The 20,005-nt window shown below is 37.0% G+C and overlaps 2 long non-coding RNA genes across 2 annotated transcripts in view; one reads left to right on the forward strand and one right to left on the reverse strand.

The window, feature by feature from the left end:
- The window catches only part of LOC150067321 (uncharacterized), a 444,788-nt gene that overhangs the window by 275,196 nt on the left and 149,587 nt on the right, over nucleotides 1-20,005 (reverse strand). The window lies entirely within an intron of this gene.
- LOC150067323 (uncharacterized) lies at nucleotides 7,398-19,479 on the forward strand. Its single transcript, XR_016539551.1, has 4 exons — nucleotides 7,398-7,480; nucleotides 10,613-10,806; nucleotides 12,907-12,966; nucleotides 19,419-19,479. It is a non-coding gene; the product is annotated as an uncharacterized LOC150067323 (long non-coding RNA).

Genomic DNA, 20,005 nt, shown 5'->3' on the forward strand with positions numbered 1-20,005 from the left:
TTTCAAATCCACTACCTGATAGCTGAAAACTTTGCCAATCTACAACCAAACCAGGGGGTGGTATAAGTGCCACAATTTAGTGAGGGCCTAAATGTTTTGAGATAGTTGGGAAAAGGTAAGAACAATATATGTATCACATATTCTCTTTTTTTTCTTCAATAGAAAGGAGGCGATTTTGTGTTGAATATATACACATCTTTGATCTTTATAAAAGGGGAGAATATTATCATTCTTTGTACCAAAGGAACTTTCATTTGACAGTTTTCTCTGTTACCTGAGCATTAAATACCTTCCCAAATAAAACAGAAGCACTTCTTAGAGTATTTAAATTATTTTTCAACCTGGCCTTTCTGATCTCATCAAACAAGATCTGAACAAAGGATAAAACTCTGTTCAACTTAAAATAACACAAAATCAGAGTAATTTGAGGGAGAAGGGCCACAAGTGGTAGAACACCTACCTGGTAAGCTAAAAGCCCTTAGTTCAAACCCCAGAGCCAGCACAAGGGGAGAGGGGGAATCTAAGAGGACTCAGTAGCTCTTTCCTTCATTTCAAGCACTATGATAAATTGCTAATATGAGATATTAGCATATGCTAATATGATATATAAGCAACGGATGTTGTCAGTAAGCTCTCACAGGCACTCACTTGTTCTCATTCATCATTAATGTGAATGGTCTGGGTTTCTTTTCTCTTCCCCTCTCGCTGTATTAGCTTGCTATGGCTCCTTTCCTGGTATCTCAGAGTGGTGATATGAGCCACAGAAATTTTTTTTGCCAGTCCTTGAGCTTGAATTCAGGGCCTGAGCACTGTCCTTGGGCTTTCTCAAGGCTAGAGTTCTATCACTTAAGCCACAGCACCACGTCTGGCTTTTTCTACAAATGTGTTAAGGAGGACTTGAACCCGGGTTTTCATGCATGTAGGCAAGCATTCTACCACTAGGCCAAACTCCTGGCCCCCACCGAAATGTATTCTTTATTCTTCTGAAGGCTGGGCATTTAAGGACAAGATGACATCGAGGCTGGTTTCTTATGAGGTTTCTCTACTCAGTTAGAAGGTGATCATCTTATTTCTGTTAGTTTACCTGGTCTTTCTCAATGTATATCTGTTTTTACATGTCCTAATCTTAGAAAGATGCCAGTCATAGGGCTGGGAGTGTGGCCTACTGGTAGCGTGCTTGCCTAGTATGCACGAAGACCCTGGGTTCACATGCCCAGAATCACATACATAGAAAAAGCCAGAAGTAGTTCGGTGGCACAAGTGGCAGAGTGCTAGCTTTGAGCAGAAAATGTCCAAGGACAGTGCCCAGGCCCTGAGTTCAAGCCCCAGGACTGGCAGAAAAATAAAAGAAGGATGCCAGTCATATTGGATAAGGCCCGACCCTAATCACTTCATTAACTGTAATGGTCCCTATAAAGGCTCAGCATAGCCACTTTCTGAGTTGCTAGGGAACTGAAATATAAATATGAAAGGAGAAGGCTTCAGCCTTTATATCCCCCATATAGAAGCACATATTTCTATAAATCTACAAGTTAATCCAGTGCATAGTAGAATAAATAATTATACTTAGGCATGATTAATTAAGTAGCACAGGAAGCACTCACACATGGTGAGAAAAAAGGAGGATATTCTTTGGAGAGGATCACAATGACTAAATGGCTATGTGTGTGTGAATATACAAAATAATGCTCATCAAACTGAACTCCCAAAAAATGGAAACAAGAGGATTTTTTTTAGTTTTTTAAATTTTTTATTAAATAATTTATTAACATTGATTTTTACATCCTATTTCAAATGACGTACTTAACAAACAAGTATTCAAGAAGGGACTCTCTAGAGACAATCACTGGCACTTAGATTTTAGAACATAATTAAAATTAGGCTGAGGGTTTGTATGTGATAGATACATATTAATCTATGTAATAAAATATTATTCTGTAGAGTCATAGATTTTTAAGTCTATGTAGTTGTGTTTATATTTCCAATACCATGTCCATAGCATGTCCTCACTCGAAACAAGAGGATTTTAACTGTACTGTTTGTGGTTCTTTTTGCTTCCTTTTGTCTTTGGTTTATTCTCTTTTGTCACTGTTTTTTTTTTTTCTGTACCCTTTGTATTGTATATAAGTTTATCTGATGTGTGGAGGAGAAAGGGAAGCACAGAAAGGGTGAATAAGGATGGACCAAGACAGCAATGATACTCACTAGATACTATGTTGGAAATGAACTATATAATGGGCAGAAGGGGGACCTGGAGGAGGAAAAGCAGGAGGAAATGAGGGAGTAACACTGTTCAAAAAGAAATGCACTCATTACCTGATTTCTGTAACTGTAACTGTACATCACCTTTACAATAAAATTTAAGTTCACTTAGAAAGTAAAAAAGGAAGCAAAAGGGCAAAAACAGGAAGATGTCAGGCACATAACTAATTACCTTCCTGAGGAAAGAGGGGGCAGGGAGTGCTCTTGTCCCCAGGGAAAGTGGATGGATGTTCTGGAACTACCAAGAAGAAGAGGAATTAAGGTGGGATGTTTACTCTTGAAATACGACAGACACCGTGCCTTGGCCCTGTAGGTTTCCAAGCATCTATGAAAATGGTTGAGAGTTGAAATGTAATAATTTCCAAATATGAAAAGATAATGGCAATCATAATAGGAAGTACTTTTGTCTCTCTTCTTGCCAGCCCATCTTCCACCTGGTCAGATAGTACCGTTCTGAAACACAGATGTCATAAGGCTATTGTTTTGCATAAAGCACTCTTGTTAGTCCTCATTATCTAGTGTTTTTAAGAGGGTATAAAATGTAAGGTTTCATTTTTTCATCTACCTCTCACTCAGCACTCTAATCATCTTTTCTAATACAGCATGTTCTCTTTTTGTCTAGAAACCTTTCTGCAGTGCTTCTTCCAGGAAAGCTGTTGGATCTATCCACACAAATATTTTATCTTTTGAAATCTCTGCTTCAGTTTCACCTCTTTTGCAAAATTTCCATTCTGGGGCTACTTTAATTGCTTTTATGTATGCTATAACACCATATACTTTCAAAAGTAGTCTTTATCTTATTCGTTTCTTTTCAAATGCTGGGGCTAGAACTCAGGCCTCCCACTGTCAGTGGCTTTTTTGCTCAAGACTGGCATTCTGTTAATTGAGCCACATCTCCACTTCTGGAATTTTGCTGATTAATTAGAAATAATAGTCTCGTGGACTTTCTGGACAGATTGGCTTCAAATCTTTATTCTCAGATCATAGCCTCCCAAGTAGTTTAGGATTACAGCTATAAACCACCAATGCCCAGTATCTTTATCATATATCATATTATTTCATAAGTAAAACTTCCATTCTACTTTACTGTGAAACATACTAGGACTTTTATATAAACTATTATCTCACCTTCATATTCCACCAGCATATGTCATATAAAGTAACTAAAATAACTGAATAAATTAGTATTGGGTTTTTTGCCAGGCCTGTGGCTTGAACTCAGGGCCTGAGCCCTCTTCTTGGACTTTTCTCAAGGCTAGAGCTCTACCACTTGAACCTCAGTACCATTTCCAGCTTCTTTTTCTTTGTATTGGTACCGAGGAGTCGAACCTGGGTCTTCATGCATGCTAGCCAAGCACTCTACCGCCAGGCCAAACTCCCAGCCCCAAGTATTAACATTTTGAAGACTGCCCAAACTATAGAATTGCTTAAGACTTCTATTAACCTATAACTAAATGAGTACTTTACTTACATATGCCATAAACATGGTGCTACCACAGAGACTATTAGAGATGACAGCTTAGAAAATTCCTCATTTAATTGTGTTGATTATCAGTTAAAGAAGGTAAAATTCAGAGCAGGAAAGACCAATTGATCCAGCCACTTCAATATTGTGTTTAGTCTTCATACTAAACACACACCTCAGGTGTTGTTAATCCCTGAGGTAAAATGTGCTTTAGAGCCAAGCACTGGTGGCTCATACCTGTAATCCTAGCTACTCAGGAGGATGATCTGAGAAATCACAGTTCAAAGCCAGCCAGGGCAAGAAAGTCTATGAGTCTCTTTTATCTCAAATTAGCCACTAGAAAACCAGAAGTAGCACTGTGCTCAAAGTGGTAGAGTGCTGGCCTGGAGCTGAAGAGCTCAGAGACAGTGCCCAAGCCCTATAAGTTCAAGTCCCACAGCCAATCGGGGGGGGGGGGGGGATTAGATTTGTTTTCTTTCCTCCACTATCTCACATGAGCTGGTCTTCAAACCCATTCCAAAGTCATGTTTTTTTCTAGCCCATTTTTCTCTATTTTCCTTCTGTATTTCATAGCAAGAGATAATAAAGACATCCTTTACTAAAAACCATGTTTGATTTTCCAATTAATTCAATCTAATTTCTAAAATTATTGTAAAGGAATTATCTGCAACTTCAGCTTTAGAGGTAAGGATTTGGATTAAAGGTCTGATATCTACAATGGATAGGGACAAAAAGTGACCAGGAAACAGATGGTAAGAGAGGTCAAAGGCTTCAGAATCAGGTAGACAAGAAATCAAGTCTTAAGCATGTATTTGATTTGGAATATCACTTGGACAAAGTTCCCAAAAGTAAAAAAGCAAATATGCCCCCAGAAAATTACAAGTTAATTTTACAAGTACCTATCATGATGCTTTCCTCATTCTTTCTCAAGGCTTTGTTACCTGGTATATTGTATATAGGTTTATTTATTTGAAATAGGAAAGAAAAGAGGGGAAAACAAGATGATTGGGAGGGGGTGAGGGAAGGGAAATGGGGACAAAGCCTTGAGAAGGGGTATCAATGTGTGAGAAGTAATGCACCTACTACCTTGTGAATGTAACTGTAACCCCTCTATACATTACCCAGACAATAAAAATTTAATTATATTTTTAAAAAGAAATGAAAACTGAAAGTTTTCCAACTCTAGGATCTTTACTAGAAAACATGACCACAAAAACCAGAGACAAATAAGAACAACCTCTTCATTTCAGCACTGATGGAAGGGGCCACACTGACCTGCAACATAAAATTTATGTTATTTTTCCTATTTCTTGTTGTTCCATTTTCCCCTCTGTACATCTTGCTTTTCTTCTTTTCCTTCACTTCCATTATAGAATTCCCTTTTCCCTCTTTTTCTCTTTTAGAAATGTTTTCCTTTACTCTCAAGAGAAATTCTTCCTCTAGAAGGGGTATTTTCTTCTCCATGAAATGTCACAGACTCATAAAATTCCATATTTTCTTTAAAAGAAGTGGATAAATCTGACTCTACAGAGGATAGAGAGTTAATCTTTTTTTCTGGTAAGAGAAGCTGTCAAATCTTTCACAAATAACCACTTGGGATAACTTTCAATGAATTAAAAAAGAACGCTAGTGAGTGTGTGGAAAATGAACATAGAACTTGTAGGTTGTAGGTGGGGACATGAGGAAAAAACTGGGATAGATCAAGGGACAGGAAGACACGGTTCAAAAAAATGTACTAATTCCTTGATTAATGTAACTGTAATCCCTGTATCTATCACTTCTACAATAAAATGCATTTTAAAAAATAACAACTGAATATAAGTGGCTGTATTCTCCAAGAATTTCCATGCACAATATGAGAAACAATCATTGTTGGGATTTTTATCTCCCAAAATGATGACAAATTAACCACTGATGTTTTCCAGTTACTGAATGGAAGTTTATGTTCCTTTATGGATATCAATTAAAAAACCATGACCATTATGGAGGATACTTTTTAAAGTGTAGTGATTATAATAAAATATTTTTCGTAATTATCCAGGTATGAAACAATGTTGCCTCTTGTAATATACACAGTAGTGGGAGGAGAAAAGTCAAGTTCTTTTTTTAACTTTCTCTCTGTCTTCTTTCTTTCCTTGTTTATTTTGTTTTGCAGCATGTATTTGTATTTGTGTGTGTGTGTGTGTGTGTTGGTACTGAGGATCGAATTCAGGGCCTAGGCACTGTCTTTTGACTTTCTCATTCAAGGTTGACACTCTATCACAGCTCTACTTCCAACTTTTTGCTGGTTAATTTATACTCATACTGGCTTTGAACTGTGATTCTCAGATCTCCACCTCCTGAGTGGCTAGAATTACCAGCATGAGCCACCAGCTCCTGGTTGTCACATGTTCTTTCTGTTGTGCCAGAACAGTACCTTCAAGCACTATTTTCCAATTGTCTCAATTTTGAAAATTGAGGAAATTTCGAAAGACTAATGGCATCTGAACATGAACCAACAGTGAAACAGAGATGAAAAGCTTTCCAGTTTCACCAACCCAAAAAATTTGATTGTAAGACCTAGTGATAATTTATCCCAGTCAGGAAGAAAAGCATTAGGCTGAAACAAATGAAAGAGGTTGTGACATTTCACCCCATCCAAAGATTAACTCAATGAATGGTTTAGCTAAAAGAATGTTACTTGAAGATAAACTTTACAAACATTGGAACCTATTGTTTTCCAAAGAGATTAATGAAATACCATGAGAGTAAGACAAGATTTTGATTAATGACAATGAAAAGCTAATAGAGGAGATCCTTTTAAGTTGATGGGACATTCCGAAAAATGTCACAATGGTAATCAGAAAAGATGTCTACATTCTGCAAAGAAGAAGGGTGTGAAAATGAAATTAGTTTACCCAAAGAAAGCAGTGAATAATACAATTTGGACCTTGTGTTAAAAGGTCTCAAGGCCAGAGGAAATAGGGAGGGTATCTTTTTTGAAGGCTTCCAGAAAGTTAAACAAAGATTTTTTAAAAACATAGATTTTGGTCCTGATTGAATTTCTATTACCTCAGTGACTTCTCAGCCTCATTTCTACATTCCTCCACTTTCAGTGAGACAGTCTCAGAGATTCCATGATACACTTAGTTACATCCCACCAGTGATTCTTCCAACCAAATCTTCTCTGGCATTCATTTGAGAGAGTGGATACATTTCTGTGACACATAAAGGCCAGTAGGTATCACTAACATATAACTTATTTTACCAGTTACTTTAATTTTTCAGGTATGGTTGTAAGGACAAAGACCAAGAAAGAGGAAAATTACAGAACGTAAAATACCCAACAATAAGAATAAAAATAAAATATTATATTAAAATTCAAAGAGAATAAAAACCATTTGGGGTATGTTAAAAGATGAATGCTGAAGACAAAGGATGTTTGCACCAAAATATGTTACTTTCATATCTGGGAAAAGGCAAAGGAGGGTAATAGAATTGTAAAGGATTTTGCTCTGGAATTACAGGCCATTTCCAAACTACTGAAATAGAATAACATTCCCAAGGTAATTTGAAAGACACGTATTTGGCATTCAGAATATATGTTCCCATAGAAACATTGCTGAGAATGTGAATCAGTTCCTAGGTTACCTATGAATTCTATTTAAAACAAATATGTAGCTAAACTAATATTAGTTTGTTATTTTGAGTCCTTACAAAATGAAACTTTCACCCCAGAAGAAGAATTAGATAGAAGAAGATGAGCTGCTTGAAGTAAGAGGCCCCAGTGAAAGGCTTCCTAGCAACACCAACAGGTTTAGATGTGCATGGTGGCAGATCTGAATTTATATCCACTTTCATCTCTTTCTTCTCTACTGACATCCCTAGAATCCAGCCCTGTATTTGTCTACAAATACTGTCTCTTGAAGTTTCTCAAATGTGTGCCTCTAGCTCAGATCTCCCCCTAAAGCACCAGGCAGGCATACCTGATCAATGTCTTCTTTTTTATAATTAAAGAATTTATTAACATCAATTTTTATATCATATTTCAAATGACGTGTTTAACAAACAAGTATTCAAGAAGGGAATGTCTATATACAATCACTGGCACTTAGATTTTAGAACATAATTAAAATAGGCTGAGGTTTTATATGTCATAGATACATATTAATCTATGTAATAAAACATTATGATCAATATCTTCTTTACTAATGGAAATCTCAAACCTAACAGAGCTTGAACATAATTCCCAATCTTCCCAACCCCTTTTCCCATACCAGTTAGTCACTGCTTCTTCCTTCTCTTTCTGCCCCCTCTTTTTCCTCTCTCTGTAAATCCAGTGTTTTAGTATATTCTGCCAGCTGTACCTCTAACACACAATCCTAACTCCATAGAATACAGAATCCTGTACCATTTCTCCTGCTTCCACTGGTCAATATAGCATGATTATCTCTTAGCTTTCCTTGAACAACTTTCTCCTAACTGATCCTTCTGGTTTGCTGTTGCCACACAAGGTAAAGTTTTACTATAGTGGCCAAGAGAGATCTGGTAAAGTCCAAAGTGAGACCATGTCTCTCAACTCAAAATTTTCTATCAGGTCCCACCTCACTCTGAGCAAGGTCAAATTTCTCATCTTGTCCTGTATGAGGAGAGAAGGAAAAGGAGAAGTAGAGAGAGAAAGATGGGGCCTCAATTCCTATTATCTCTCCCAGGCTCAAGCAGCATCACTTTGCTCTTCCCTCTGTCTTAAGCATGTCAGTTCTGCTCTCACTGAGATCCACCCAGTCTGTGACACTCTTACCTCCAATTAACCACCAGAAAACTAGAAGTGGTGCTATGGCTCAATGTGATAGAGCCTTGAGCTGACTAGTTCTGGGCCAGCACCCAGACCCAAGATCAAGCCCTATGACCAACAAAAATTAATTAATTAATTAAAGTAAAATAGGTGGATCACAGTCAATCTGGCTTAGGAAAAACATGCAGATTCTTTCTGAAAAATAACATGCAAAATGGACTGGTGGCAGTCTTGAGGTCCTGAGTTTTAACCCCATCACCCCCTTTAAATCTCTTTGTGTGCACCATCTTTCCTTCATTTTCTTCTAAGTCCTTTCTATCATCTAACATATGTCTGTTTATTTGTTGTTGATGGTTTACTGTCTGTCTCCTTCTTACAATGAGGGGAATGGATTTTGTTCATCATATCTATAACAATGCCAGGCATTCAACTATTTTTCAAACAAATTAAATGATTAAATGAAGTAGATACCTGAATGAAAAGTAAATAGCTCTTTTCTCTCTCATTTGGTAAGTATTCCCATAGCCCTCTTTCTAATTACCCTTATCACCTATTACAGATTTGTACATATATTACCTATATGTGACAACAAATGGATAGAAAATAGAAAAATAGTAACTTCCTATCTTGTGTCTCTATCTTACAATCTCCCAATTAGTTTTCCACTCAGAAGGCACAAGATAATTCTGAAACTCAAAGTTCTGAAACTGTATCTATGAAACTTCATGATTTTGAGGACAAAGTCATTCTTTCTTTGTTTTTCTTTCTTTCTTTTCTGTTTTGCAGTCCTGGGACTTGAACTCAGGGCACTATCCTTGAACACTTTTGCTCAAGGATAGTCCTTTGCCACTTAAGCCACAGTACCATGTCTGGCTTTTTCTGTATATTTGGTACCAAGGAACCCAGGGCTTTGTCCATGCTAGGCAAGAACTCTACCACTAGACCACACTCCCGGCCCCAAAGTCATTCTTTCTGAGATGGCTTACAAATCTCATTCATGGTTAGTCTCCATTCTTTTGTATCTTTCCAACCTCATCATGAGTTACCTGTATCTCTGACAAAGAAACGGATCAGTAGAAGGTTTTGAATGAAAGATTATTCCTGTAGATCAATGGCTGCTGATGCTGAATCAGGGTAGCTTGCTGACTATTGGTGGTATTATAGACTATGCACAAGTCTTGTTTTGTGGTCATCCCTAAAGTGTTGATGGTTATATATCAAGTTCCTGTGCTTTTCAAGATGATAGTATAGTGGGATTATCCAATATTTTAAAAAAGTAAGTTTATATTAATTTCTAGTTCCAAAAATATTTAGTCAGGCACTGGTGGTTCAAGCTTATAATATTAGCTATTCAGGAAGTTGGAATCCAGAGGATCAAAGAGATCCAAGAAGAAAAGTTCATAAGACTCCATCTTCAAATAATCAGTAGGAGGAAAATAATAAGCTTAAGAGAGGCTCCCTAGAATTAGTCTCATTTACTACTTGTATTCTTTGGAAGAGTCATATAACCATCAAACAAGTATGTCCTGACAAAAAAAGTAAAAGTAGTTGAGCACCAGTGACTCACGCTTGTAATCCTAGATACTCAGGAGGCTGAGATCTGAAGATTGCTGTTCAAAGCCAGCTTGGGCACAAAATTTCATGAAACTCTTATCTCTAACCAACTGAAAACCGGAAGTGGCACTGTAGCTCAAGTGGTAGAGCGCTAGCCTTGAGCTGAAGGGCTCAGGTACATTGCCCAGGCCCAGAGTTCAAGCCCCATGACTGACCAAAAAGAAAAGTAGAAGTAAAAAGTGAAGAACAGTCACAACAAAAAAGAATGGAGGCATGACTCAAATGGTAGACTACCAGTCAAACAAGCAAGTCAAGGAGTGTGAGGTCCTGAATTCAAATCTCAAGACCAATTAAAAAATTAATTACTGATGCTATTCTATGTAAAGTAATACAGGTCTGAGTAGTTAAAAGCCCTCAGCACTGAGCTCCCACATGCTCTGATACAGCCTCTTAGGTCCCTTTGAATGAGTTTCCAAGCCATGAGAATGCCCAGCAGGCTCACATGAATAAAAATCGATAGGTAACTGAAATGCATTTGTTGTGTTCTCATGTTTTAGTGTATTACAAACTGCAACATCTCTAAATGGCAGAAAACGTGAAGACAAGAAACATGTCAGCATCAGTATCATGCTGGAGACAGAACATTCTGACATCTTATGAAGGAGGATTGGCTCTTAGGGGAAGAATTAGACTTCGGCGCATGTCTTACTGGAGCTACCTCAGCTTCCCTGCCAGAGAATTCTGAGAAAAGGTTTGTTGTTTCGGTCTCAAAGTTGCATTTGAGACCAATTCTTTGAACAGAGTGCATGTAGGGACAAATAGCCAGAAGAGTTAGCAAGTGGCATTTATATTCACATGCTTGCCTCTGAGCCTTGGGTCTGTGACAGCTTCATTTTTCAGAAGTCTGGTAAAAATGATATTAAGAGTGGAGTTTCTAACTGTGGAAAATATTTCACCTTTATTTGCAGTTAGCTAGACATGAAGCCCCAAAAGAGGCTGCAGGGGTTTCTTTAATGTCATTTGTAGATGTTCAAGATTATTTTCAAACTGAGAAATAAGACTCTGTGTGCCAAATATATCAACATAAAACATGAGTCCATTTTGAAGAAGGGCCACTGTCAATATTAACGTAATGATTTCTAAACTACAATAAAACTACAAGTCACTGAATGCCTCTCTTTTTTTTTTAACTCTTACTAGGCATCTAACCTTCTCCTTCCATTGCTTTGCAAGATAATTAGCTTTCTGGAGGGCAAGGGCCACCAAGAAAGCTCTTAGCATACATGACTTGGAAGAAAAAGGATCAGAGTTATTTCTGAGATACTATTGTATTTAGCTTATTATTTAAGAGAGAACAAATTGCAATGATGATCTATTATGATTATTATCCTTAAGTATTTACACAAAGGGGTTTTAAATTCAACATGTCAGTTTGTGAGCCTAATGCATCTTTATCAATACAATGATGTTTGGAATGGCCTTCACTGAATCTTGGGTTTCCAATGGCTAACTGGCTATGTGTATCTTTGCCACATAGCTTCCTCTCTCCATGCCCATGTGAGCACAGATCTACAAAGTGTGAAAGCTCCATTACACAAACATCATATTTATACTATTCACACACTACATGCAAGCATATCAAATACGCTAAGAGATACAATGCATGCTTATGACATACAGACATGCTCACAACTCATACATTTTTATGATTTGCCACACGCATGTACAATCTTTACAAACATACTACATGTTACATATAAAACCACCAGACAAATATATGCATCTTACCTCAAATGCAAATATATTATACATAGAAATGTGATACACAAAATATATATGTGAACATACAATGTATAACTTTACATCTCTTCACAATATACCCCACAATCACACCCTTAAGCTCATGTATATATCATACAAATTTACAAAATATGCATACACATATACTATACATTGTGTATACAGAGGAACTACAAATACACACTCTTTTGCACCTATAGACTATACAAACCTAATCACATCCCATAGGCAAGTACACATAGCACACAATACATATGACACACATACATTACTTAGGAATACACACTTCAGTCTCACAACCCATAATAACAATGGTTCTGCAAAAACAAACCCTGGAAAATAAAATTTCTTCTTTTACAGGAGAAGAAATAAGACTGGAGCCAAATTTAGAGTTGGGCTTAGCTTGACTGTCTTCACTTCTATCAGGCCCTAGATTAAATTGCTGCCTGAAAAACATCTACTGTTTTATCTCCATACCGGTAGTGGCTTGTGTTCTGTGTTACCAAGACACACCAGCAACTGTGAGGCTCCATTTCTTGTTTCCTGGGCTCGTGTGTGGACATAATGCACCAGCAATTTAATAACAATGCCATGCTGTAACAGAAAAATATGGGAAAAGGACTGGAGATGTCTTGATTATGTAACATATAGCACACTGTGGAGAAGGACAGACTTTGCTGCCAGCTTAGGTTCTGAAGTGACCCTTGTGGAAACTTAATTCCATAACTCTACCTGAAACTATAACAGAAATTAAACTAGGCACTGGGGACTTTTCCTTGGTAGCATGCACAAAAGAGAAACAAAAGAAAATATGCATAAAATATGTAAGAAGGAAGAAAGGGAGGGAGAGAAAGGAAGAAGAGAGTAAAAAAGGTAGGAAGGAGGAAAGGAAAGAGGTAGGTAAAGAGGGAGTAAGAGAAAAAGTAGGAGGGAAGGGAAAAGAGAAATATGACAAGTTCAGGATGCTAGAGTTTAGACAAGGCCAGCTAGCCTAGAAACATAGTACCACTATCCAGTGTTCTTTCTCCTATATTCTTTATCCAATCCATAGTGAAAAATCTGAGAGAAAACCTGGGATGCCCATCTTGTACATATCCTAGAAGAAAGACAGGTAAAGTATTGCCTCCCGTCGTGTCAGGACATCACCTTCTGTTTGTCCAATTCAAAGGATCAGCTACTTCCATGGGCTGGAACATGTAAACACGGTTATAAGGAAAAAGCCTCAGGAAAGAACATTGCCAAGAGGGCCAAAGATAAGGTAGGATGAGAAGACCCTTACTATCAGGAGCCACTACTTTAATCAGCTGGAATCCAGGATTTGAGTGTCTTTCTTTGCTCTGTATAACATTTAAACTCTCATGATTTCACATCATGAGAGGGCCATCCAAATTGTAGAAAAGGCCTTTGCAAATGGGTGCTATGTAACTACACTATTGTAGCCAAAGATGGTTCGTGCAGTTGTTAAATGTTAAATATGATCTCCAGTTTGGAGCAAATTATTATTCCTGATATCTAATCCTTGCAATCCCTAATAAAACAGGCTAGGCTTCTTAAGGTCCCTGGTCAAGCACAGAGACAACGCCCCTGAGTCAGCTTGAAGAAGTCACAGAAGCTGAATCTCCGCCCATCTATCCCCTTTAGATGAAGGGACCAGTCATTTTTGGAAAGTGAGACAGGATAATGAGATAATTAGAGATAGTGGAAAGAATAGAAATTGCACTTGTGTTTCTTTTAAAATAAAGATGGGGGATATGTCGGGAGCAAGAGTGGAATCAAACTGTACTTTGATTTGCATCAGATAATTGCTTGATTGTCTTATTTTTTTTGGCCTTCTCCTGTTCAATTGATCTGAGATTTACCATATGAATGTAACCCCCAACAGTTCCCTGATTAACCATCTGGATGTAACACCTGGCAGTGCCCTGGTCTCAAGAAGGGATAAAAACTTTGAGTTAAGAATAAACGGCGCGGCAGTTTTTGCTTGGGCTGCAGACCTCCTGGACCCGATGTGTTTGTCTCTCTTCTAATTTTTCCAGTCCCTGCCCCTTAATTCAGGAACCCCAATTTGCTGCCGGGAGGCCCCGGCATCAAAAGACCCATTTTCAGTTCCAAAGTAGTGCTATATTACCAAGTGAGATTATCTTCATAAATCCATGCTCATCTGTTTGAGGGAGAGTCATAGCTTTTATTTTAATTTTTATGTTTTTATAGTTCTTACAAAGGTAATATCCAGAGAAGTTAGAGTTGCATAAGTCAGTAAATGAGCGCATTTTTTTTTTTTGGACACTGTCACCTTTTTTCTAGCCCTCTTCCAATGTTTCCCTCAAGCATAGCTTTGGCCCTTAAAGAATGCCATAGAGGAAACACTATTTGAAGGTGATGCAGAGATGCACGCGTGCACGCACACACATACACACAAACATACACACACTCCACAACCACAGATGTAGAAAACACATCCCACTCAAATCATAGAGCCCCTGTCAGGCGTTAATGAGTAAGATAACTGAAATCCAGGAAGGAGAACTCACCTCTGCAACTGATAAAGTCATTGTTTGACATTACATTGTTCTTTGTTTTGATCTAAGGCTGTCTTCCTATCATTTTTCTCTCTTGTCACAGTCTGTCATTGTCAACATTGAGATTGACAAAAATTGCTCATTCCATGTAAGAGCAATAGACTCCCCTCCTTTTGTCTTTCTTAGGAAATTAGTAGCTCATGTTCCGTTAACTGGAGTGCTTGGCCTTATCTCCTTCCTAAAAGTAAAGTGGGAATTTCAATGTCATAAATTAGAATTATTCTCTCCAATTCATCCTAGATGGATTCTGTTTCCATTGCACCATTTATCTTTAGACCTCTGTAAAGATAACATTCAGGCTCACCTCCAGACACACAATCGTCCTCTCTTCAGTACGGAAGCCTTTAGAAACATAATGAAATGTGACAGGCCTTTGAATTAGGCTCCAGAGATGGTTCTTTTTATAGCCAAGTATATTCTTCATCATTTTAGAAGCCAGTTGTTTTAGAATTTATTTTAGAGAAGGACCTGGGAACCTCTGGCTTTTCTAATTAGAAAATATTTTCTCTCTCTTGTAGAAGTACCTTACAGAGATTTTTTAATTTTTTAATTTTATTTGAGCTGTGAGGATTAAAAAAATAACATGCAGTCATCAGATGTAAACCTCAAGGGAAGCTTTTATCTTGTAAGAACGAGCTAGTAAGAATGCATACTAACAGCCAGGGCTGATATCTTGGTTTTTTCAGTGTGCCATTCAATTGCAAAAGAAAATTCATAGAATTCGTTGTTAGCATGCACTAGTTCATCCAGTTCAATTGTATAAGACTGTCCGCTTTTTGATTGGCTAGAACCTACCCTATCTATATTAAATAGCTTACAATCTGGCCTAATTTCTTCTTTCTTCTAATGAAAGCATCAAAGAATTTAAATAATTTATCGAAGGGGTAAATAAATAGAAGAGCACAATGACTAGGTTGGGTCCCTTGAACTCTACTTCAATACCTTTTTTCCCTTAGCTTTTATGACTACAAATATCTACAACCATAAACTATGTTCTAACAAAACTCCTTAGTTTCAGTAAGTGAAAGGAAGCCTTACCAATTGATGAATGGACTTAATCATTCTACAGCATTTAACAGTACTCTAAAAGTACATAGGCTGTTATGAACTACAATAGGCATAAGCATCTTTTCTCCCACCGTAGCATGATATAAGCCAAGCTTAGGGTTTATCCAGGAGGAATAGAAAGAAAACAAAATTTGCCAGTTTTTCCAGTAGTCTAGTCACAGTCATCACCAATAATAATTCTGTAACTTCGTACATGCTCTTTCATTTTTCCATGTAAAACAGTAAATCTAGAAGATAGATATTTTAATTAAGATTTTCCAGGTGTTGACTGGTCTAGATGACCATGTTAACACTGAAGTTCTATCATTCCACGAGCTGCTTATTAGGAAGACCTTAAAGAGATTGTCATTGAACCTTCTGAGGAGTTTACTTCTAGAACAGAGAGCCATGAAGGAGCCTGCACACAAGGCAGCTTTGACATGGAAAATAACTATTCACAATTTTTGCTATGCTACTATAGCAAAGAATCCAGCCTTCCACTAATATCTATTCATTTAAATTCCCACTGAGTTTATGGCCCTCCAACTACTGGTGACAATTTCTGCTCACTCTTACAGTGAAATTTGGCTCTCTGACTAGGCTCTGATTAACAACACAGGGGCCAGAAGTGCTGTGCATAATTTCCAGATTCACATGGAACTAGAGGGGATGTTCCCTGAACTTCCTCTTCTTCTTCTTGCCATTAGGAAAAAGTTGCTATCACTAACTAGACCCAAAGGTGGAAACTGTGTGCTGCATATGACAGAGTTAGTACATTATCTTATATTGCTTGCTTTTCTCAGGCACATGAGAAGAGATGAGTTTTCATAGTCTCTTTAAGACTTTAGATATTTCCCACAATGGTAAAGTCATCCAGGAGCACTAAATGGAAGGAAAATGAAGAAGAATAATAAGAATCTTTTAGCCTCAGATTCTACTCGGCTTTTCCTAGCCCACAATATTCCAATTCTATATATGGAGAAATATGTCTAGTCATAAACTAAGGTATCTCATGTGGTACAATAAAGAGACTTTTGGACTAGTAAGGTCAATGATGTGTTTAACTCCACATATGCTCTAAAATAATGTTTTAAAATGAGTTTTTACAATGAATGTCATAGTCAAATATGACTTTTCAAAAAAAATTCCCATTGCAATGAAACCATCTCCTACTACAGAAAGACATAATTACAAATAAAAATAAATAGATCTCACTGGGTTACAAGAGTTACCAGATTGATTCTAGAAAAATGCTTCTTCAAATGGAAGTTATTCCTGAATCTTAAGATTCCAGCAAAGCAAGGGCCAGATACCATTAACCTTTCTACCAGTATAATCATAGAATTTTTCACAAAATTTTCATTCACTATTGCATGCGTCCTTCAACACCAGCCCGTCACAAGTCACCTAAGTATATTAAAACCTTGATCTGATATTTTACAAGAATTATAATTGAGACTAAAGAATAAGCCATGATTTTATCCAATAATTATAGTACACACTACACCTTGGCTCAGTCAACAACTTTTGCCATCTGCTTCTATCATGTCTTCCCATAGAACCCAAGAGGGAGAGATAACACCTGCCTCCCCCAAGAGAGGCCTGTTTAAGATCTAAGTACTTCTAAATCTACTCATATTGTATAATTCCCTTCATCCTTTACCTTAAATCATTTTTTATTTACACTGACAAGCCTCGGTTATTTTGCTAAAACTAAGAACTCTGACTGTTCAAGCCATATTTTTAATTCCTTGCATCTTGAAGGACTCAAAACATGTGGAGGCTCATAAGAACGTATTTTTGTGGTTGTCTTATCATTAGCACTTTTAACATTATTTTGTTGAGGGGAAAAAGGGAGGCTAGGCCTTGGGAGCTGTGAATGCTAATCAGACATGCTAAGCAGCCCCATTCTTATTGCAGACTGACTCATTAACCATCTGTATAGACACATAGTCATTTTCACACTAATCTCCATGTGGTAGCCAATGAGAAATGACTGTACAGCTCTGGGTGGCAGACCTGGTACCTTATGTATTTTAGAGAAAAAAACTCTGAACAGTAAGACAGATGGCCATCAAGACTGAGAGTTGGTCCCAGGAATACATTATAGCCAAACCCCACCCCCTTGATTCTTATGCATGCTTCAGTTTCAGGATCCCTGACGTGGGTCATCTGATCATAGCTGAGGTTAAATGGAGCTCAAATTAAATGGTAGGTTAGGAAAAAGAAAAGGCAGTTGAATACGTTTTTAATGTAAAAGAAGCCTATTTTAGAATAGGAAAGCTATAAATCTAGTTCTTTTCATAAAGGAAAACACTTGATTCTTGGATTTTAACTAATAATTAACCAACTTTGAATTAATCACTCAATTTTTTTGACTTTTTGTTTCTTTACTTGAAAAATGAAGGTTTTGGATAAAAATGTTCTCTAATATTCATAAATTTTGTTTTCTTTCAGTTCTAGGTAAAATAAACACTATGATCTTTGATTAACATCATACTCCTTCCTGTATATTATTCTTTTCCAGTATAAATCTGAGACAGAAATTTCCTAGTATTCTATTTCTCTGCTTAGCAGCTATGCCTGGAGGAAAATTACCAAAATATTTGCAGTTCTCCACCTCAAATCCATTATTTAGGAGCTTAGATTTAGTGAAACCCACAGAATACAAGAAAGGCATAAAGTAACATTCAAAATGTACTCTGAATTGCTGTTAGTTATCAGTATTCTGGAAATATGTAAAATTACATGTCTCACATGTTGATGATTTTACTTGCACACATGGCACTTGAACATTTTAGGAGTGTGTGTGTGTGTGTGTATAAAAGAAAGAATATAGAGAAACATCATTTGTGTATTTGTGTACCTGGGATTTCTATAATTAGGGGAGTAGAAGTTGGCTTGTCTTATAAAACATCAGGGATTAAGAGTTAATTGTCTAAGAATTTGCTGAAAATGAAAATAAAATAGATAATTGCAAAAGAATAAATTATTTTAAAAATCTAAAAAAGGAGCAAATAAAAGTCTGTATACTATTGGCCAGTACTGTAACTTTCTTCCTACCCTTGTCTTGACAGACAGTAGATGCTTAGTAAATATTTAATTTGAAAAAAATGTATAAGGATTGTGATTGAGAATAGTCATTGATACATATACAAATTGTCATAATATTTTAGTTGTGTGTTTCAAGAAGACTATTAACATGTTTTTTTTCATCAACCTGTCTGCTAAAGAGGTATTATATTGTCAGACAACTGAGTGCTTATCAGTTACTTGCTTACCTGGTTAGATCTGGGGATCTAACCTAAGGCCTGGCAGGTGCTAGGTTAACATTCTGTCACTAAGCTCCATCCTCATTTCAAGTTGCTTACTTCTAATGGATCTAAACAATAACATCTTTCAAATTTTGCAATGGCAATGGAATGCATAAGTTTTACCAGGCTGAACCTTATGAAATTATAAAAGTACTACTTTAGACCTACAAAGATGGAAAATTCAGAGGACACCTCCTACATTAAAACAAAACAACAAAACACACACACACACACACACACACACACACACACACACACACACACACACACACACTGATTTATCTTGTCTTTGTAACCCCGGAACTACAAAGAGATAATTCTGGCTCGTGAATGAAAGATGGCACAGTCTTCCTCACAAGACCTCTCTTTAAACTTGAAAGCTGAAAGCAAATTTATTTAGAGGTACTTTGAGGGCATTCATATTTTTAAATGAGTCATGTCATTGTTCTAGATCTAGTAAAGAATGGGAAAAAATCCCAAAGATAGATTTGAAAATTAAACAATCACAATTCCGTGGTAGGCTAAAAAAAAGAAAAAAAGTGAATTACATGCTTTAAATGGGTGATTTGGGGAGTATATCTACTCTGTCTCAATAATGACATTGTTTTATTTTCATAAAATAGACTAGAGCTACAAAGAATGGACATACTAATGCACTATCTGGGCCATTCTGCATCTCCAAGGAGAGGAAAAATCGTATTTCTGCCAAACCCTAGCCATCTGCCTGGTTGTCAACCGACCTTCACAGTATCAACGCTACAAAGATTGTATGTCGAAATTCATACCCTTGCCAAGTTATGGGAGCAAAAAATACACGTAGTATTAATAGTCTCTGGTATTTCTAGTATGATGCTTGAATTCTAGAAAGGAATTCCCTGAATATATCTAAATCAAACCATAAGAGAGCTCTCTGCATGCAAAGTGTCATTTGAGTCTTCTGAAAAAGATCTTTTCAAAAGTCTTTCCCAGACATGTCCCATGGATAGTTACAAGATTTGTAGAATAAATAGCTTAGCATAGATCAGTGATGATTAATAAGAATGAGGTCATTGTGAATCCTACATGAAGGACCAAAATTTTAATATCAAGACCCTCCCCCCTAACCCCCTACCCCCAGGGCCTTTAAAAATCCCTTCTGTGGAATCCTCAAGAAAGCTTAGACTGGATTCCATACAATATATCTCTGCCAGTTATTATAATATTTTAGTTA

The sequence above is a fragment of the Megascapheus bottae genome, chromosome 2 (genome assembly GCF_031878675.1).
Source record: "Megascapheus bottae isolate mThoBot1 chromosome 2, mThoBot2.hap1, whole genome shotgun sequence".
NCBI lineage: Eukaryota > Metazoa > Chordata > Mammalia > Rodentia > Geomyidae > Megascapheus > Megascapheus bottae.